The following is a 20,067-nucleotide window of genomic DNA, read 5'->3' as shown; positions in this document are numbered from 1 at the left end:
TAATTATCATATTCGAGTATTTAGATTTTTCAAAATGTCTGTTTTGTTATCCCCTTTGCATTTTAAAATAAATGATTAATAAGTTTTTTTTTTACAATTTTTAAAGATGTCCCATATACGTGGCAACAGTGTTATTTCACAAACATTGGGGGAAGAGTTTAAATTTTTCTCTATTCGAGGATAGATATATTTATTTTTCAACGTAATATCCTTTTAACTTTTTATAATAAGAATCGTCAAACTACTCAAAATAGCCATTAACTACCGACATCACCTCTTCATTGCTGGAAAATTTTTGATCATCGAAACATTTTTTTCAGTCTGGGAAAAGGGGGCTATATCTGGCGAATAGGGTACATGAAGACACAATTAAAACTTTAATCCATTAATTTTGGCAATTAGAATAACGGATGTGTGATGCTTTTATAAAGCAACTCTTGCTTCTTAGCCAAATGCGGCCTTTTTTGCTTAATTTATTCGCTCAAACGTTGTAATAAGTTCGCATAATACTCCCTCATATTGGAGCTTTTATAGCTTTTATATTGGTTGGGCTGAATCTTTTATATAGATGTATTGTATATAATAATGAGCAATTTTCTCCATGTTTACAAATTCACTGAAAACGTTCCCTAGTTTTTCGAATTCAATTGTTGTCCCACTTCGCTACAGGATGATTTTCATGAATATCGTCCAAAATCAGCTGTTGTGCTATAAAACATTAATGCAGTGCATAGACTGATATTGAAAGATCGTCATGTGGGACACCTTGAGATTAAGACATACTTGGGCATTAGTTCCATTCGTATACATTCAATATTATATTGACATTTGGCTGCCAAAAAGATTTGTTCGCCTTGGAAAAAAATTTGTGTCAATTTGTGCAAAAACATGCTGAAAAAATTCAATGGCGGTACTTCAGAAGGCATCTTTAAAATCGTGACAGGCGACGAATCATGGTTCCATACATATGAACCTAAAACAACAATCGACTGTAAGAGACAAACAACAGAAGCTGTTTGTGCACAAAGCACTTCGAAGCACATCGTCTACTGCTTTTTCGGAATAATTGGACATGTCGCTACATTTCAATCATAGTGAAATATTTGTTTGCCAGAACCGTTCGAGAAAATCGCATAAGACGAATCATTCTTCACCAAGACTATACGAGCTCTCACCCATCAGTTCAAACAACGACATTTTTGAACAGTCAAAACATCGAATAGATGTGTCATTCGCTGTACAGTCCTTCTTTGGCAACGAAAAAATTTTTTCTAATTTCCGCAGAACAAAAATAAATTATGAGGTTAATGTTTTTCTACACCTGAATGGAGAATATTTTGAAGAGAAATAAAGCCATATCTAATCATAAATATTTAATTGTCTATCTCCAAACGTCAGTAGCAACATTCGGAAGATATAATAAATAATACAAATTGGTTTCATCAAATTTCCATCGTAATTAATGCACAAAGAGGATAATGTTGATGTAGAGGCTGGTGATATGAGGAAACCAGAAATTGTTATAGTTTAAAATCAATAGAAAGTGATGTAGACGTAGTTAACCACAAGTTTTCATTCTATAATGTTACCAGAAATATCAATGGACTTTAGTTACTTTTTATGATGTTTTCAATTTGGTAGCAATGTATTATTTACAGGGACAACAAGCCCAATGGAGAGTGTGATGAATGTCGACGATTATTCCAGAAAGTTTGAGACGTTCACAAACTTTGTAGAAACAGGTTGTGCATGAATTTACATGTCCTCCCATTTGTGTACACAATTTCCTTTATGTATGTATATTTTTTATAGTTATTTGTTCATTAAGAAATAGTTCTTTTTTATTATACTATTGTGTATATTCAAATTTACCGAAATTTTGAATCGAATGAAATGTGACGAAATTATAGCTAAAATTATAGTCAATTAACAATTATATATAAAAGCAATATCTGTAGATTTTATATTAATTTATTCATAAAAAATATTCAAAATAAATGAATTTGCATAAAAATACCTTGTAAAGAAATAAAAGTAATAACAACAAAATGACCAATTTAAATGTGTTACTCACAGGCCGCACCCATATGTGTATGTCATGGTCGTCCATCTGTGGAATGGATCCTTCTGCGTTTCCTGTTATTATATCCAAGAGATACTTTCCGAGTTAGTGTAAATTATGTTGTGTTTACTCTTTTTTTTGTATGGAACTCAAGGGAAAAGTGAATTGAAGAATAATTTTATTTATATAGACAAAATGACTAAGTTCCAAAAATTCGTATTATAATAGTTTAAAAAAATAGTTGTCCAGTGATTTTTGGTAGAGAAAGTGTTTCTTTCTCAACTTTCCGACATTCATGAATTTATTAATGAGAAGATACTGACAAAAAGGTCGGAAACAAAGCGTACTCCGTAAAGATACAGCCGTGACTGTAAATTAGAATCAGAAAGTATCAATGATAAGCATGATTGTCACCTATAAAGGGTTAATTTTATGGAAAATACTGATGTAATTGCCAACTAAAATCTTTTTTTGTCATAAATTATGTTATAAATGAACTTGATCAAAATTTTAGCCTTTAATAGTCAACGTCCTATCCCAAAGTATAAATGTCTCTTCATTTGCACGTTCTAAACAACAAAATAATTAAAAAAAAAACTTGACCCAATCAAAATGAAATAGAAGAACAAGGTACTGACTAGTGGTTCAAGCCAACCGTCGTTTGAAAAAGTTTAAAAAAAGGAACTTCCCGATTCAATCCAGTTGTAAATCGATACTACAAGTGCCTCGTTTGAAAGAATAACTGCAGTAATCTTACAAAATCGCAGTTTCAAACATATACGAGTACAATCATTCTCACCACCATTAAATTAAATAGGTATATCAGGAATCTTAATCCATTTTTTCGAATAAGCAAATTTTTTTGACACTCGATTTTTCATGTTTTTTTTGTGACAACATCCTTTTGTAGCATGTGTCAACACTTGATTATTGTTTTTTGTTAATTATAGTTATTCATATATAAAAGCGTCCAGTGTTGCAATGAATCTTTTTTGATCTCAATAATTTATGTAACAACTGAATAAGTAGGGTTATAAAATAGAGAGTTGACTTTAACTTGGATAATACGCTCTTGATAATCCAGTTTGAGAGGAATTTAAATACCAAAATATGATACAAACTCGAATAATGTTCATATTATCCTATATGGGTGGAAATCAATGAACTAATTATTTAGGAACGGAGTTGTTAATAACTTCGATCGACATTTACATGACAGGGAAATTGACCGCGGTTTAATTAGAGTTGTGTGTATGTTTTAGTTGGCGGAAAGGAGTTATAGAGCAATGTTGAAATCAATCAGGCGTTTTGGGAAAACATAACACATCGAACAAAACCTCGCAGGATTATCCATTTGTTTTTTCTTTGTTCTAAAATCTGATTGTCGCTTTTGAAACCGTTACTAGCAATTTGACTAATTCGACCAATTGTTGCAATTAGTCTAATGATGGGTTACAAATGAATTAGAGTGTTTGGTTTTAAGCAAATTTTGTAATTAATGGGGATATTAAAAAATTCAGCACCAATCTTGTGGAAATGACTTCTTCATAACCAATTGTACTAAGATTGATCTAATAATAGTGAATAAAATGAAAAACGATCATTTCAATTCTATTTATGATTATTATCATGTCAAACGTGTCAGTAAAAATAATCGAAATGGAATTTTATCAAAATCACATTTTCCTTCTATTCTAGAGAAAACTATTACTCAACATCCCTTCGCAATTATTTCAGAAATATTGAAACGGGCAACACAAGGTAACTAAACAAATCTCGAAAGCTGTTTATATAAACTGCTTAAAAATGTATCGAGAACTAAAAGTTATATTACAATTACATTATTTAATTTTGTTCTCTTGATGTTAACAGTTTTTAAACATGTGGCAGGTAAATTGCCAACGTTGTGATATCACAATTACATTAGTGATTACAATTAAACGGTAGATTGTCAATCGATTTCATTCAATGGAGTCGTCGTGAAATTGTTGTAACTCGTCATAAAAAATTTTAGGTATTTATAAAAAAATTGTGGAAGCTCTGTCGTCTCTGTCAAATTTCGAATGATTTTATCGACTTCGTGCTGAAATGATGGATTGTTGAAACCATTACCACACAACAAAAAAATGAATCACTGAGTACGTCTTTAAGTATTTACTAAGGACTTTACTACTTTACTTTTATTTACATAAAGAGAACATTCTCAATATTTCAATTTCCAGGAATACCAAAAACAAACTTAAACAGGTTTAACACACAGTAATTTCACCATGTTGAGTTATTTTTTATTAAACTAAGGTAAGCTACAGAGCTCACTTAGAGTGGCATCTAATTAAGTCTAAGTCGTTTTAATCATGTACGCCAAAATTTAATTGAGTCGTAATATCGGTTAATCCTTATATCCCATTTTGTCCTCAAACTCTAGTACTTTAAATCGATGATTCGATTCCCATTTCCGTCCAACCTTTATGGCCACTAAAAAGGAAGTAAGAGCAAGAGAAAACAATAAATGCTTTTTTTTTGGTTGCATCCACAAATTCCATTAATTTTGGCCTACGTATATTTAGTAAATTTTCTTGTGTACGTTCCTCCCACTTCAACAGTTTTTTACATAATATTTGATAATGGCCTACTTTTGGTTTCTAATTTTATATTTTCCTGGTATGAACATTGATAAAATCTCTTGATATATAAAGATAGAACATTTCTTTACTAAACGAAATCACACAAATTCTATTATAGTATATTGTTATTCAGTTATTTACTCGGACACGACCTACTATCTATTACGTGAGGCATTAGACTGAATGTAGTGAACTTCCATTTAAATCACGACACACTGTTTCAGACTGTAATCTCAATATTTCCTATGCAAGAATTTTCCACGGATCTGAATAAATGGTAATCTTGTAAGAAAACCTGGATATTTCTGAGATAATTCCTCGTAAATTCGAATCAACTGTCCATTATATATTTCGGCATACTATACTACATACTATATATATTTATAACTCGACCACCTGTAACACTCAACTTCCATAATTCCACCAGAAACATTTTCCGCTTGTATCGACCTCTCTTTTCGATGGGCTTTGGTAATTCTCCTTTTTTTCTACCACTCATTTTCCATGTTCGAGAAATTTAGATAAATTCTTTCCTCATCGCTAGTGAAAATGACAGGGCAAGATGTTTACATAACTCTAGACGACGTTTCGTTTGAAACTCGGTTAATTCGTGTGATCTATTCTACTTATTCTGGTACCAGGTTGTTATCTCCTACTTCCCTTGTAACCTCAATATCCCGCGCAGGTGGATGACTTGCAGACGAACGATCTTCAGGCGTAAAATTTGATACAACTGCGAGGTATTGAGAATTTTTTTTTGATTAAGTATTAAAAGATGTGATATTAGTTCAAATTATTGTTATTTAAATAATATTATTTTTCTGAGAGTTTTGTAGCACTCCTGCTCTTATGCCTCTGCCACAATATATTCTCAAAGTTCTCATTATTCATCAGTCTCATATAGTTCAAAATTACATTCTGTTAAAGAGCATTTCCACTTAGATTACAAAGAGTTATACGAGCAACATAATTCTCAAACTTTGCTTTGAAAAATTTTTTCATCTTAGCCATTATTTCGCAAGAGTTATTTCACATAATAATGGAATTGCTATTATCAAGAAATTATATATTAAAACAATTCATAAAGTTACCGAAATTTCACAACTTGTTAATACTAATTACAATTCAGTTCCAGCTGAAACAATGGCAGCACAGGGAGGGGTAAAATGGATTCAGGTAAGCGAAGTTGAATTACAACTCTAAACTTCATAATCACTAAAGTTTCGTTATATTATATGGACTACTTAAGTTCAATAATCCCCATGTGAAACATAGATCACCTTGGATAAGGGAATCATCTTACAGTTAAATGTTATTGAAATTCACTACTTTGAGTCGTTTATTCGGGAATTTATGAATATTTGACTAAAATTGAAATCTGATATTTTGTGATCACCATCAGCAATGGTTAGGTAACCGCTTAAATATTGTATTTGCAATCGAACGAATACTTGAAACCAAACCAAAATAACTGTATTTATTTACTTCCATCCATTTATCCATTTAGACCCGTGATTCCCAAAGTGGTTTAAGTGGACCACTAGTAGTTCACCGGAGACTCGACGAGGGTTTACGATGTTTGATAAAAGAACAGAATGATTGAACTTGTTGTCCCTAGTTCATTTTTATTGATATCAAAATATTGTTGAAAAGCTGCTATCGAATTTACGGAAATACAGAGTGAGTTTTATGTATGGAACGCCTCAATTATCTCGGAAAATTTTTGTGTACAAGTGTCTTGTGGTATGATCGGTATTATGATGGTATTTACATTGTTTTCAAATCTTTCCTTTTGCCGGAAAAATAATAAACTTTCTATTTCAAATGAATCACCATATATGTTTTGCTTTTCGAAATCCTTATTATTTTTCATGTAATGTTTCCTATACCTAAATGCTATAATTTCGGAGTTATAGCTACATTTGCATTATCTCCGCAGAAGATAAAATAATAAATCTAGGTGGCTATGACTTCTACAATAAGAAATTTGACGTTCCAATAAATCATTATTGTTGAAGTTTATTGACAGAAATAATGGATCGTTCATCTCAAAAAGAACGAATTGATATTTTAATGATATTACGATATGGTGATAGGCGTAGAAGTCAATAAGAAACGTGTAATATCATTAATAATTTATATCCTAACTGAAATCCCATAACAAAATCTACTGTCAGTAAATTAGTGAAAAACTATAACGAAACTGGTTTAGTAAAAGATGTATCCAAATCAGAACGAGAGAAAAGCTGCATAAGCTGAAAACAAATCTTTACATGTGCGTCCTGTTTGAAGACTATCTACACTTGAGTAATAGACAAATATCTAGGGAACTTGATAGTATGTGAGCATTCGTAATAAAAATTTTACGTGATAATTATTTCCATCCATACAAAGTAATGTTGGTTCAAAAGTTGCTAGATAACGATTTTGATTGACGTGAAGAGTTTGTAGACCTATTGATGGAATCATGTTACAATCAAAACGATCCATATTTTTTTAGTAATGCTATGTTTTGCGATAAGGCCACTTTTTTATTAATGGAAACGTAAATGGGCATGATTGTAGATACTGATCACGTAACAATCCTCGTTGGATGCGTGAATCCCACACCCAATATCCCGAAAACTGAATGTATGAGCTGGAATAATAGGCGACAGAATAATTGGTCCGTTTTTCATTGAAAGTAACGTTTATTTACGTTCCGGCGTATTTAGATTTATTGGAAAATAGTATTATATCTGCGTTGACTCGGATATTCCCAAATCAAAGTAAGTATTTTCAATTACATTAAAAAAAAATTCATTACTAGAAATTTTCAGACAATAACAATATCCCAAACGACAATATTTGGCTACAACAAGATGGGGCTCAACCTCACTATGATGATGTGGAAGGCATGGTTTCATTGAATAGCCCCGACATGAATCCTTTGGAATATTTTCTGTGGGCCATTTAAAAAACTTCGTTTATAAAACGAAACCTGCCAATAATCAGGAATTAAAAGATGGGATGTCAGTCAAGGATGCTGCAAAGTTTTAAAAATTCCATGGATTGTTGTATTGAAGTGAATGGACAACATTTTGAGCATGTAATCGCCTTCACTGTATGTTTCCTAAAATTCGTAATTTTTCTGCTTTACAAATGTGGATCTACTTTTAACATAACACAATCATTCAAAGATTTGTCTTCAGTTGCTTTGCTCTATGATTTGAATAAATGTTTTACTGGACTAGTTTCGTTAAACTTTTTACTAATTTACTGACAGTGGTGAAAGTGACATTTGCGGTTATTGCTTAAAAAACTCAAGCCAAATATTGATAATTTGTTGTCAATCCATCAAGTATATCCCTCTCATTAAAATTAAAAACCATTTGGATTTCTATTACGTTTCTACAATATACTCAGTGTATTAGAAATTGGAGGTTGCTTTCATTCTATCTTCTCTTAATACTGTTACGAACAAGCTCGCAAAATGGATCCTTAGACCGGCCCTGTCCAATTACAATGGAGTTTTTAAATTTGGCGAATTCACGTGGTGGATGCGCCTATGATGAACTTTTTATTATAGAAGGTGGTTTATTTACAGTATTTCTTTTAAATAATTTCTAGTAGAGTCTATTTATTTCTTTTGTATCTTTTTGTTCGGGAATTGGAATATTTTATTTAGATATATAAATGATTTGTATAAGCAGTTAGTCAGTTTTAAATAAATAGCCGCAGTGAATAGAATAAATTAGTAAAAGTAAATAAGTTTAGTGTAATTATAGTGTGTACATAAATTAAGAACGTAGAGGACAGTGTTTATTAATTCACCCCACGAATAGAAAGAGTGCAAATAAGTACGAAAAACGTTACAATACACTTTGTATTATAATGAAATTCAAATAGTTATAAATTCCTATGACTATTCAAACCCACCTTCTGCTAATTCCAATTTTATCACAATAATGGGAGGTTATACGAAGCTTATATTGTGGAAGTAGATTTAGAAACTCTACTAGTTTAGTTACTGTTATTATTTCGTGATATGAAAGCTAATTTTAATGAGCTGCATTGGAAGTTTTCATAATAATGTTAATAGGATTAAAAATAACGACCAACAAATATAGATTAGTTTTTATGCTATGATATTTTTGTACTGATTAGTATGTTAAATAAACGTGTTCTATTATTAGTACGTTGAATAATGTTTTCAAAGCAATGAACGAAATTAACATGAAACAAACAAATCAGTGAACACAGGATGACTAAACAAAATCTTTAGTATCATGTGAATCAATATTTGTCAGTTAAGCACCGATATTATATAAATATGTAATACAATTTTTTGTGAATTAGAATCTATTTACTTACTATCTACCATTTTCATGACTCCTAGCTATACTTTTACGCAAATCATCTAAAGTTATCATGTGCGACGTCCGCATACCTCAAAAATATCTAGTAGGGGAAAACCTGGAGACTTACCTAGGTAGGAAAATTGAGCCATCTTTGTACAATGTATCAAAATTAGCGCGAACGAAACGTCAATTGGTCATTAGTTTTATGCTAGTGGTCAATCACTATATTTCATCATAGCTATTTTGTTTGGCAATGAGGATATGAAACAGAATGATTCTTTCAAATATAAGTATTATTGTGATGGTTGTCCTCTTTATTGATGTACGTATTGTAATTTACCATAATTTTATTATTATTATTATTATAAATGTCCTTCCTTTACGTCCGGAAGTTTTTCAAAGACATAAGCTCAATTTAACCAGAGTAGGTGCAAAGGATGCTCATTGGATTATATTACCGTTTGTAGAAACTATTCACATGATGTCCTTTCAATACAACTTTTTGAAAATACATGCAAACGAAAAGAATAAAAAAAAATCTATTTTTGATAGGAGCATGTGTTTTTAATATTTTCCAAGTGTCATTCTGTAACTGAAATATAAATAGATACACCAACCAAATAAAAAAAGCTTATAACAAGTTTAAGTACTTGCTATTCAATTATCATTCTTTATGAACAGAGTTGTATAGTGTCCTCGTTCATATTTTGGAATAATAGTATGTCTAGTGTCTGCACAGACTTGAACGTATCGATAGCTTATTGACCTACATATTGAAAATGAGTTATCATCTTTATTATTCCTAATTAAGGAGACATAGCTATCACACCGATATTTTTCGGAAAATAAAACGGTTCTAGAAATTAATTGATGATATATTGGATGAAGGATTTCTTCACGCCTTTTCAGCTGTAGTATATGAAGTTATGTCCAATCTTGATTTTAGAAACCTCATCATTCATCAAAATATTCTTATAACACACTTTCATATCTTCTATTGATTGAAAATAAGCTAAGCTGGTTGAAGATTTGGGAGAAGAGAAAAAGTTGAACATATTCACATCAGGTTTATGGGGTAATACATTCTCTTTTAGTCTACAGAATTAAATCGTGTCTTTTGGATGCAATAAAGACAAAAGTAACTAAATTGACCTACCTAGCTTTTAACAAGCGACCTTCTGCAGTGTTGCTTCAAAATGTATCTAAACAGAGTAGCATTAACCATATGCTAGGACTTTCTTGGAATTCATAATAATTATTTCTCTTCGCGACACGGAACGTGACAACGGCTATTTTACTTGAGATAGCTCTTCGACATTTCTGTTTTCATATTATTTATTAATTTTAAATGTGAAATCACAATTGTTACAATTATTTATCGCAATTTGTTAATCAAAAGAAATTTCATTACTGAAGATTGGATCCGATGAAGATGGACACGATGAACTCGAAATCTTCTGGGCTATATCAATGTTGTTGATAATAGTATCTGCCGAAAATCCCTTTGCGACACTTCTCATTTCATATCGATTTAATTGAATCAAATTGGCGCTTCATTCCTTGAAAGAGTAGCTCATGTTGGCTTGGAGCAGTCACCAGTGAATTTAGGGTTTGATAAATTTCGATATGTAGCAAAATATGTGGACATTTTTGCGATAGAATTCATCCCAACGACTTGATTAAGGCAAAGTTCTTGTACATAGTTGAAAAAAAATTGGAGTGAAGTTGAATTTAGTGGCCGTATGTGTCAGTGTTTTTTGTATTACGACAAATAATATATAAAGTCAGTGTTAGATATTTTAATTGCAGTTTATTTCCATATTTAAAATTGGAATTCTCACAATAAGCAACGAGTCTCTATCCTCAACATCGTCTAGAGTCTACATGTTTATCTCCAGTCATTCTAAAACTAGAACATTTTTTCAGCAGATAATATTTATGTTTTCTTGACTTCAAATTCTAGATTTTTCGGCTTTGCAGTCATCATCCTGCCGTTTTAAATATGCAAAAATTTCACATATTCTTATGTATATGTATTGTAGTTTCTAACATTGAGTTAACAGACCAAAGTGTAAGTGGCTTCTTGACTTTGTTTTTTCTGGTAAATACATTAGAAAGATAGTTTCAAAATGTTTCGTCATAGTTTTCTCATTGTAACATGTTTTAGATAGGCGGTATGGTTTCTTATATAAACTTGCTGACTTTTGTGGAATTGAATTTAAAGTTGCCGATTGATTTGCCTCAGAAATATCAGAGAGAGTGCTGGAATAATTGTCATTTTCACTATCCCTCTTCATTAGCAAAAAAATTATAACATCTTATTGATCACAAATTATATTAAAAAAATTAAGACATTACTTTTTCTGGGATTTTCTGGTTCATTATCTATGGAAGTACCTACTTTAATGTAGGTATTAAAATGTTTTTCTGTTTATGACGTTGAAAAGATCTTCTGAATTATTTAGACAGAGTGTTTAATATCTCCATTTCTTTACCTCGAAGTAAAGGCGTGCCTGAGATATCAACAATAACAATTATCAAAACTATCATAATGTGAGAAATTAACAAAGCTGATTAAATCGTTAATAAATTCTAGAGAATAGTTATTATACAGTATCTTGACGATCGATAGTTGAAATTGAATAATCAAGTGAAAAAAGTTCTTTTTTCTAGTACCGTGCGTGAACTACGTACTTTAGACCCACTTTCGAGTGCCTAAAACTTTAGATATTACTGCGTAAAGAACATACTCTAAGCAGCAATGCATAAACATAAATTGAGTTGTCCGTAGAGAAGTGGCTAGATTACGAGGATCACATGCGAGAGTTCTCAGGTTCGAGTTGCAATCATTCCATTCTTTATTCTTCAATTGTAGTAAAACTTATTTTTAAGTAGCTCTTATGCATACCGAAGAGAAGGGTTGACTAATTTAATAACTGCACAACGTGCACCTTTAATATTAGTATTGTTAATGATTTAATTGGATAATTGTTTTGTTAATTTCTTCTAATTTGATTAAAATGTTCAAAATATTATTAAATATGTGATATATTTTATAGGGAATCAATAAAAGCGTTAAAGTTTCTTCCAACGAAAAAATAAACATACTTTGCGTAAGTAAAGCGTGAAGAAACATATTTTACTCACTAGTGCGTAAAGAAAATTACTATTAAATAGTATTTTGATAAAATTTCCTCTAGTAGAATAAATATTGTATGCAAGGCCTTTTGTCGACTCTTGTGATTGTCAATAATCACATTGGTCGAAAAAAGGCTACTTTATATACATGAATTACTGTTTTTTTTTTCACCAGAGCGTGAAGTAATAATCATTCCATTTAAATCTAGTGATTATTCATTTCTCGCTCGACTCTAGAAAAAACTTTTTGGTAAGTATGGAGACACTCAAATATGTTTAACATATAAAGGCTTATTCAAGAGACAATCGCAACTTATATCATATGCTTATTCAGGAAAAGATGAGTGATCTTGAGATTTAGAATTTCAGAAAATACCTTAAATCAATAGTGAATAAACTAGATCCTTTTAAAAGTTTTTTTCACATCACATCAATTTCTAGTAACTATCCATTTATGTGAATAAAATTCCACAAAATTGTATTGTTGTTTTTCTGTTGTTATTTTTGATTGAAAAATTGAGATTTTATTTCGAACTTCTCTTGCTTTGAGAACAAAGGATCAAATCCAATAAATTTGATAAAAATGTAATTTCCACCTGTAGTTTTTCTTCGCATTCCCCTAGTCATCGATCGTCCTCCGACCATCGAAACGTGACTCGTGCCTCGCTTGCTCTCCGTCGTATTTCTCATGCTTCATACCTAATACCTGTCAGTGCGATTGTGGTCCGACCCTTTCCACCTAACCATTTTCAGTGCATTCGACTTCATACCTAGTGCACAACTATGCATACCGTAACGAGTTATGCATGAATGCATATGTAGGTTTAGTATCCTGCATACGTATATACCACAATGAGTTTGAAAGATATTATTTATTCATTGTATGACCAATGACGAAAATAAATTGATTATATTTCACGTATTTCATTTTCTTTTTCCAATATAAATAATTATGAGGAAATGTCTGTGTTGAAATATAACTTTTTTTATTAAAAAAAAGAACCGCGTCAACAATGAAAGGTTATTGGGGGCTGGACAATGTGAGTAAAGTGTTAATCTAAGTTTACAAAACAATTAAACACTATAGTAATTTATACAGGCTAGTCAATTTTAGAAACTTAATCATTTTATCATTGTTGACATAGTCCAGCGCATTTTTCATTTCACGTGGAAGTTCACTTTCTAGTCGTTCCTGATGGTAGAGTGGACGCAGGCGAAGCACAGTTTTTGTTGCTATTTCTTCAATAGGTACTCATGGGTTAACTTGATGTGTCCTATTCTCATGCGATGCTGTATCACTTGATCCCGTCGTCTTCGTGATATTTTCTTTTTTGGTAGTAGATTTGGGTTGATACGTTAGAGTTTATTGTCTTCAAGTTTTCCCCATTTTTTTTGCATTATTTCCGTCGAATGTTGTTTAATATAGCTTCGAATGTCGGAATGTGGAATTTCAGGAGGTTCGTTTTCTATTCTGTTGATACTGCAAGGTCGGTTTTTTTATTTCACATGTTTCGTCGACGAAAGCTGAGCATACTGCTTCCATTTGAGATGTTTTTGATACATCTGTGTAGATTTGATAGTGGCTTTCATACTTGTTTATGATCTCTTGAAAAATTTGTAGAATCAGGGGTAACTGAGTATTGGATTTAGGGTACAGTAGAAGATTTGTATTATATTTGGGAATGTTTATGGTCCAGGGAGGAGGATAGTTAACATTGTTTGAAATGATTTTCGAGAAATTGAAATCTATAATTGCTTTGCTGAATAATGCGGGAAGATTTGATTTTTGGTCAAAAATCGAATTAAAATGATCGGATAAGGTATATGAATAAGTGAGATTATTAGGATTGTCTCCGGTGTTAGCTGCGTATTGTAGACTCTCAGTTTGTACTTTCTGATTGTAAGAGGGGGCTCGTTAGCTTCCACATAGAGGCTTTCCACTCGTCTGGTTCTGTAAGCTTCAAGTACAAGTCTTAATGCAGTGTTTTGTATGACGTTCAGTTGCTTCAATAGGCAACCTTTGGCTAAAGAGTACACCATAGAACCATAATCTAGCTTGCTTCGAATTTGTGTTTTATAGACAGTAATTGTGTGGTATCGGCTCCCCAATTTGCTAATACTTTAGGAATGTTCATCTTTGGCATGCAGGATTTTGAGATGTTGAATGTGACTGTTCCACGTAAGTTTTGGATCGAGAATCATTCCCAGGAATCTGTGTTCTCTTACTGCAAATTCTCTTTGTATAATGTCAATTTGGGCAGGTTTATTTGGTTTATTACTGAGAAAGGATTTTATTTATCTGAAAATCTTTGTTCAGGCAACTACAAAAGCAAAATCAATAGGGAGAATATATGTTGAAAGTTCATAATAATAAGAAGAAAGCATATAATAAAAAATAATTGAATCTATTGAATGAATCCATTTCAAACATCAAAACAAAAAGCCTAGGTTACTTTCCAAATATTAACATGATATTGATTAGTATCAGAAACAATTACTCTTCGTTCTATTTACATTTATAATTGATTGACTGATATTGACTAACACTACACGATTGAATCTAGCCTATGTGATTTGAGGTTATGTCCAATTTGGTAAGCAATACCTGTCAGAAGAAATTTCTTGCGAATTGTTGTTCTCCAACTTATAATAAATTTTCAAAATTAGGTTTATTACTTTAAGATTTATTATGAATTAAAAACCAACAATGTCGTGAATTTCTGATTAATGGAGCGTTCATTATAAATAATACTGAATACAGAACAATACACCAATTTTTCCTACCACGGATATAGTTCTTATTCGTGATATAAAGTTATTATTCCGCACTATCATTAAGAGGAATTCAGATTTGATGACTGTTATTGAGCTAAATTTGAATACAGAATAGCGAGATACATTTCCTAATAAAGAATCCGAATAATTTGAAATAGCGTGATGCTCATATTTGGTACAGCTAGTGTACATCATGTGAATTTGAATGCATTGAATTTAATGGGTTACGTTGTTATCAGGAAAACTTCTTATTTAAGTATAATGGTCTATAATTAGAATCTGAATAATTACATGAAACATTTCTACTCATTCGAAAACTTTCCATTCTAGTTTTTAACCATCTAAATTAATAGTGAGATAATGAAATAGGTAACAACTTGATTAGGAAAGTGCCAAGCGCACTCTTCAAATCTATTTCGAAATAATTTTCTGTTTTTATCTATTAAATCAGGAATAAAACACTCTTGAGCAATTACTAGATACCTTTAAAAATGAATATGTACGAAAGAAAAGGAAGTTGCTATTGATGCAATTCAATTGGTCATCTGCTTTTGACTGAAGAGTAATATTACACTGTCACAAGTTTTGTTGCAGGTAAGTAAGACTTTTTTGGGACAGTCAAATAATTGCAGATGAGATTCCACCTTAACCTCAATTTTATCATATGCAAACATGACGTAATGTATGATTACCACAGACATTTTCTCACGTGCTCTATCACTTTGGAAAGTTGATTTCTTTTTCACATTTATCTCATTATTTTTTTTTTCAAAACATTTCATTAGTTTTCATTTCATTTCTGAGATAATTTTCAAATTCTATGAATTGTCAGAAAAGTCGCGCATAATCACGTAAATACAGGCTGTTTCAAAAAAAGGTGATCCCGTCTCAATGATAGATAGAAAACTGAAAAATATTTGGGGTTTGCTCAGTGCTAAGAGGCGTTGAAGAAAAAAATTGACACATTTTTCACGATTTTCCCACAACTACTGACAACATTATATTGAAATTTTATACGAAGATGTTTTGGAGGCTGATATATCCAATGAATTTGTTTTTTTATCTGACTATCATAGAATGCGCTAGTTACACGGTTCATACTAAGTAGTATCGAACATAACTCATTCAATATTAGATTTATTAAGCAAAACTTCAAGGGAACTCATATATCATTTAATTTTACACCAAAAAGGTACTCCAGATACAACTCGATACTATATATTGTTTTCGGAATATTCTGAAAATTCTTAAGTAATAACTGATACTGGTATGAAGTAATGATAAATGTTTTAAATAAACAAAAAATCACAAAATGAAAACATAAAAGAAGGTTATTATTATGAAATATAATTTAATTAGAGTAGGTGTTCAAAATGTCCTCCGCTTTCACGAATACACAAGTTTATCCTGTTTTTTAAATAATCCATCTTATAAACGGTTGGTAGTCAGTTCTGAGGTCATTAAAGTGAAGTTTAATTCTGTCTTTCAATTCCTGATGTGAATTTACCTCTGTAGCATAAGCTTTTCCTTTAAGAAGAGATCAATCTGTGTAATTGTCCGAGGAGCTTCTGCACCTCTACCAATCCATCTATTTGTAAAAAGGTCAATCAACCTATTACGATACCTTCTATCAAAGTGCGGTGGAGATCTTCGCACGATTAGAGTTACATCTTGTAATATCTCTAATTGGTAGATCGTCTGTATGGATGTATCTATTGCACTTTAAGTATCCTCCAAGTACTTGAAGAAGACGTATTTGTTTGTCTTACCATATTCCTTACGCTAATTGTTTTTATTATGGAGCAACTAAATTTTAAATCATATTTTGTTCTTGTTGCTGTTGGCCTACCCTTCATAATTTTAAAATCAAAATATTCTAAAAACGATACACAGTATCGAGTTTTATCAAGAGTACTTTTTTGGTATGAAATTGAATGATGTTTAAGTTCACTTGAAATTTTGCTTAATAAATCTAATATTGAAAAAGTTATATTCAACACTACTTGATACGAATCGTGTAACTTGCTAGCGTCCTCTATAAGAGTCAGATAAAAAAACAAATTCATCAAATCAAATCAGCTACCAAAAAACATATTTTTATAAAATTTCAATACAATGTTGCTAGTAGTTGCGGCAAAATCGTAAAAAAAGTGTATAAATTTTTTTTTTCGACGCCCTTTATCGTATCTTATTTTATAATGAAATCTGGCTCCTAGCTTATCCAAGTCCTCATTATTTTAGTCCATCTCCACAATCTGATCTTCAAATCCCTCATTTCATGGAACATATCCACTAGTAAGTACATAGTCTCTCGAATCAGAAATGGGACATAAGGAAATCTCTAATCATTTAGTTGAGGTGAAAACATTATCTGGTTATGGATTTACCGTGTTGATATTGAGATATAATTAAAAAGGAGATATTGTTATAACTTATTCCAACGTTAACAATCTCAATAATTAAAAATTTTCAGTTTAGGCTAGAAAATTTAAGCTGTTCAGATAAAAAGATTGTAAATTATATGATTTGAACAAATGACACATAGTATAATTTTTGCATATTATAATCATGATATTAATATAATATTATTATTATGATAGACATTTTTTGGGTTACAAGAAACTATTAGCTGGGAAATGTGAGGAAAACCATATTGAAGACGGAATATCATATTCTCAATCGAAAATATACCGACGATATTTCTCTTCTTTTTTCAACTACAAAAAATTCTGACATGAACATTACAGGAAATAAGAATTTTAGTGAAAATAATATAATAAAATTGGTATTATATAGAAATATAGATAAAATGATTATAAGATTTTTTTTTGTTTTCACATTTTGAAAATACTAAATGGTCGCTGCCTAAATTGAACTTACTTATATTTTTGATTTCAATTGTACATACTTTCATGACTATTAATAATTTAAAGATGCAGTCTGCTGCAATCAACAGAGGAAGGAATGTTGATGGATAAAAAAGTATGAGCCGACATAACGGAAGTCAAAGTTTGCTAGGTCCTAACAGAATAATACTATTAGGAATCCATTAATGATTATTGAAATTTTGACTTCAATCTCTTGCCTTACTTCCCACACGATGACGTTTCGTTGTTTACTCTAAGCGCAACTGCCATTTTCTTCCATATCCAGCAATTAGGTTGAAAGTATCGTAACGTTTTTTCATCGCTACTTGCAAAGTCCAGTTATCGGGCTACCTCATGACAACTTCGAAGATATTAAAGCATATTTTACTCACCATGTTCTGGATTGGTAACTTGCATATTTGCTGCTTGAGTCTCTTATCAGACTTTCCAGATTCAGATTATAAATTTGTAAATTCGATTCGATTCGAATCATTCAAAAACTTTACTTGTTTTGTTTTTTCAGTACCTAGCTCATGTCTTTCGCCATCTCGGACTTCTAATGATTTTGCTACAAAATATTTTCTCCAGAATTTATAGTTTTTGAAGGCCCTGTGTGGTTAAGTATGAATTTTTTATATAAATAAGCACTATTCCAAGTTTTCCTGTGGACAATCGTTTAGTTTTTTCATAATTTTTTGCAAGTATAGATTGTCTGAAAGTAGGTCTATCTTTTCCTTGTTTTCTGATTTATCGGAAAAGTAATCACAAAGTTAAGCTCGAGCGAAAATAAGATGACGTTCCTAAGAATTTAAAGCGTGAGAAAAATATTAAAAATGGATTTTTAAAATTTGTTGATATTGTCCATAAAAATAAATCTTACACTCCAAGTTCGAGTGCTCTAAGCTGTGCTTGCAAGTTGCGTCGCAGGCTATGGCGTAATTTATTAGAGAATTCAGAAAAATGATTGTGGGTAGACTTAATATTCCATCTCAGAAAACACTAATCTAAGGTTCATGTTTCTACCTCACTTCCATGGACTACGTAAAATTTATCTCTAAATATATATATTTTCAAAAAATACAAACTTTATGTTGGAAGTTAAAACTTGCAATAAAGTTATGAGAGAATATGAATTCTGGAGGAACAATGAAATATGTTTAAGCCAATATTTTATATGACCTTCTGACTACTAAAAACACTAATACATTTCGAACAAAAACACATTCACAACTTCTAATGGTTTCCGGAGAAATGAAAGCAGCGAACGCCTTTTAGAAAATGGGAAAGTGTTTCATATTGCTGAAACTATATCGATTTATCACGGAGTAGAGAATTATATTATGCGGGAAGCATTTATCTCACTGACTGTCTTTAATGAGGAATTTCATCTATCTACTACCTACAGATGATAATAGACTCAATGTGGACGACAAGATATGACTTGATACGATTATTTCGGTTATTTTTTTTATATTTTGTTCATTAAGTTTGTTGTCAAGAATTATTACATTTGAACTATTTATATTTTGAAATCAATACAATATTTGTCGAGACCCATTGATATTTTAAATATCACATAAATTTACTTTGTCACCCTATATAATAAACCTAAGAAGGATATAATCAGTAAAATAACGAAAGCCCTGATGGTGTACAGAAATTATTTAATGAAGGAATGTAGTAGTAACCTAAAGATCCTGCTGTGGATGTAATGTGAGATCCATTATCACTGGGGCACTAGAGCTAGTCACCACGAGAATCAATCTCAACCGGGGTCGTGTGTACAATCCTAGCCACTGCACTACAAATAATCGTGAATCTTCCATATCTCCAAATATTATTAGGTACGGGAGCAGATAAAACTTCATTTATAATATTTCAAGAAGCGTTAACTGAAAACTTCCTCAGAAAGTGATAAAATCTGTGACAAGAAATATTGAGAAAATATACCTCAAAACAATGCTGTTCAATTGAATAAGATCCAAGCTCCATTAGAAATTGTAGAGGTGCCACCAAATGGTATATGAATAGCTTCATAACAGAGCTGGAATAAAAGTGTATAGACCCAGAACACTCTGAAATCCTGGAAAAAAAAATATATGTTATGTCTTGAGTTGAATGAGTTACACAAAAAGAATAAAACTACTGGATTTTGAGATGCACTGGGGTGTAAAAGACTTGTAGAATCTGTAACCTTGTATGGAATCGGTTACAGGATAATAGGGATAATACTAGAAAACCAGGTTTATATGGGAGAAAAT

General features: G+C 31.3%; 1 protein-coding gene across 2 annotated transcripts in view; it reads left to right on the top strand.

Annotated features, from left to right (window-relative positions):
- Positions 1-20,067, top strand: part of LOC130442440 (chondroitin sulfate N-acetylgalactosaminyltransferase 2) — a 296,816-nt gene that overhangs the window by 42,269 nt on the left and 234,480 nt on the right. The window contains exon 2 of one of the 2 annotated variants that reach the window (XM_056776552.1): positions 5,816-5,862. The exons of the other annotated variant lie outside the window; for it this stretch is intronic. The gene's annotated coding sequence lies outside the window, so the exon portion shown is untranslated. The remainder of the gene's footprint in view (positions 1-5,815; positions 5,863-20,067) is intronic. 2 annotated transcript variants of the gene reach the window in all.

This window comes from Diorhabda sublineata, chromosome 4, assembly GCF_026230105.1.
Source record: "Diorhabda sublineata isolate icDioSubl1.1 chromosome 4, icDioSubl1.1, whole genome shotgun sequence".
In the NCBI taxonomy this organism is placed as follows: Eukaryota; Metazoa; Arthropoda; class Insecta; order Coleoptera; family Chrysomelidae; genus Diorhabda; species Diorhabda sublineata.
The sequence above is the reverse complement of the archived record's forward strand: the minus strand, read 5'-3'. Positions and strand labels throughout refer to the sequence as shown.